Genomic DNA, 3,596 nt, shown 5'->3' on the forward strand with positions numbered 1-3,596 from the left:
AGTAGATGCTGGTATTAGCTATGGGTCAGAGGGTATTAAGGGTCGCATAGCTTAAAATATGCTCAGATGGTTAAATCCTACAGATTTAGAAAGAAATGGATTATACTACTTCAGACAGTCCAATTAAAGATAACATAGTTCATTGAGCAGGAATACTGCTCCAGATTAGCTAGCTACCTGTACCCCTCACCATATAGTAAGGAGTATAAAAATAAAAAGTGCAAAGATAAAACCAAGTCAACTACGGTACAGTGCTTTGAATGCCATTAGAGTGCCTGTAAATATTTTCACCGGCAACATTTACCATAATTGAATATAAAATAATAAACTTATAAAGCAATGAATATTATGACTCATAATATGCCCATATATGATTCATAATAGGAGCACTTACAGTGCTTTAGAGAAAAGATCATACAGCCCACCACATGGTAGGATAACTTTTAGGATAGTGTAGTTTATAGGTACACCTTTGCCTACAAGTAGTGAAAAATTGGGGTCACATTATTAGGTGATAAGAATGCTTTTAACTTAAGTGACTCATAATACCCACATATAGTACCTTATTCATTATAGTAGCCAACGGTGACCAGTAACTAAAGACTTTACTAATGTGACCACAGCAGTGGGTGCAAACAATTACTTATCATACATGCATGCAATTATGTCTCACATGTAGCTATATAGCTGTTGGTTTGTTTTTTTATATACATGTAGCACCATTAGACTATATGGATGCAGCTATGAATGCTGCCTTCTAACATAGCTAATACTTTAACATTAATTAAGGCTGTAATGACAGGCCCGTACCAGTAGAAAGGTCCACAATTTTAGAATACAAGTCCAAATTTTCAGTAGCAAAAGTCAATTAGCTACAGTTCACCAAATGCCACTAATAAGAAGCTAAATATAGTGCTCCAAGTAGCTCATTCAGTGCTTGTATTAAATGCAATGCAAAATCAAGATACTCTAATAGAGCAGTCAACCACTTTAATAGAACAGTCACAATTAAAAAGCTGTATGTAGCTACTTACAAAAACATATTAGAGCTTAATTTCATTAAAATATAAAATTTTGGTGGGCAAGCCCCCCATGCAGAGCCCATGAATAGCATTCATGCTTCAGCTCCATGCAATGTGTGTAAATTTCATTGTTCAAGACACTCTTTGTTCTGCTCCACTGCCCCTGTTGATCATGACAGAGTACTCAATCTTTCCAATTCTTATTCACTGTGACATTCTAGCATTATCATTAGACACATGCATGTACAGACGGTATATTTACAGTGACATATAGCTGGTCATGAGCTTACCTACAAAACCATTATTTTTATTGACTGAAATACCACTAAATTCAACCTTTTAGTATCTATTTTCCCTTGGGGGGGGGGGGGCATGCCCCCAGACTCAGCATGCTGGGTGCGCACACCATGATATAATCTGCATCATGTCATATGAAAAGGTCCACTTTTCTTCTAAAAAGAACCTACCCAGACAAAAGTCTGGCTATGGCCCTGAATGATACTTGCCAGTGTACGACTCACTCACATATGAAAAAATTAAACTTGTTTTACAGTAGTTATAGGGAGAATTTGGGGTGGATGTCTCAACTGCACTATATAATTGTTTCTTTGAGTGCAGGGACCGAGTATGTGTGCCGGCATGAAAATCATGACCATATTTTCGTACTTCCCTCAAGCACACTGGCCAAATATGGTGAGGTGTGCCAGTTTTCTTAGCCCCATTAATGACTTGTCTTACTATGATTTCACTAGTGTTTATACAAAAGGAGTTTCATAAAACAATTACTCACTGATATCACTGGATGAACAATGCGACTCATTCATGGTACAACTACAACTGATACACAACTGATAGTGACCATATTGTTAAATCATTTCATACAATGTCATTGTATATTTGATGTTGTATTACTAGATGAAACATCGATGAACATTGTCACTTGTGATCATGATTCCTCTACTATGCAGAGGGCAGATTTTTTTTTTTTTTTTGCTAAAATTATAGCTAGCTAAAATGACTCAAAATGTAATTTTCTTAGATTGCTCCAGCAAGGTACCTGAGCCAACTATGTTAATTGGCCTCCCTTAGCCACCAGTGGAGCAAAAAATCCTTGAGGTAAGAAAAATGGTGATGTGGGTGAGGATGAGAAACTAATAATAAAGTTTATGTGGCTCTAATGCAGTGACAATTCAAACAATAGTTCTCAGTAGTTTTAGTGGTATGTTACCATGGAGGAGGCCATTATAGTGGTACATATGATTTAATTGTATTTTGCGTTTTTTTCACAAGATGGATTTGGCAATTCTTTGCTTCACATCTTAACAACCCTGTGACCACAATACCATGATGTCACAAATGTTGTTATCATCACAGGCCAGAACACTGAATACTACCCAAATTGTCAGCAATTGCATTATTAGATGGATTTATGCTGAATACCTTACAATAAGTTTTTTGCACATGTTATTATTATTATTATTCTCCAGTTGTGCCAATAACTTGTATGCTGATCCAATGAAACAACCTAATACATTGTACATGTAGCAATCTGAACCACCGGCACTGCACATTGTCAGAGAGATCCTCCATTATAACAATTCCTCGAGAGAAAATATAATAAAGGAAGATTATACATTCCCATTACATGATCAAAAATAATAGTCAGCTAGTACAAAGAGCTATCTATACATATACAAGCTTTGTTTAGCATTTCTTAGTCACACCACTGGTGGCATAGATATAGGGATAGTACCCCATATCAATTAGATAAGTGCTATAGATTCAGTACATGCAGTGATTAGTATAGGTAATCACACACATTTGAGTGCAATTAGGGAATAATTGTATGAGTAACAGTCAAAATTGCACGAGTGCAATTTTGGCTGTTACGAGTACAATTATTCCATAATTGCACGAAAATGCGTGTGATTGCCTACTAATCACATAGTGACCACCCTTCATGGTTTGTAGTACACATCTATCCAGTTCTATGTGGCCATTAACTTCTACCAGGTGATTGCATCATCCTTCTTTGTATTACATCATTTGTTGTTGCACTTAAAAGGCTTCATGTGTCAGCAATTCTGATTGGCAACTCAAAATGTCTACATATGTTGCACTTAAAAGGCTTCTATTGTCAGCTCATTTGATTGGCTATTCATTATATCACTTTCTTGTTGCACTTAAAAGGCTTCTGTTATTCTGCTATTTTATTGGCTACTTTACAGTGCAATTACAGAAACAAGGCCATGCGATTTGGGATTAATTGCACTCCTACTATTGAGACTAATGTATGGCAAATTAAATCACTATGTGATTAATGATATAACCGTATTAAGAGACAGGGGTACCTTCCTCTCTGAATCTAAATACTCTAATAGAACAGTCAACAACTCTAATGGAACAGTGATATGTAAGTTACATTTAGACTTCATTTAGACCAATCAGATTCAATAACAACATTTAAATATCACACATGTAGATCAACACAATAGCCAGAGAACTTTTTCTCTCTGAGTTGGCCCTCCTATACTGAAGCTCCCCCCATGAGGTATATACTACCCACACAAAGTG

Source organism: Dysidea avara, chromosome 7, assembly GCF_963678975.1.
Source record: "Dysidea avara chromosome 7, odDysAvar1.4, whole genome shotgun sequence".
Taxonomy (NCBI): Eukaryota; Metazoa; Porifera; class Demospongiae; order Dictyoceratida; family Dysideidae; genus Dysidea; species Dysidea avara.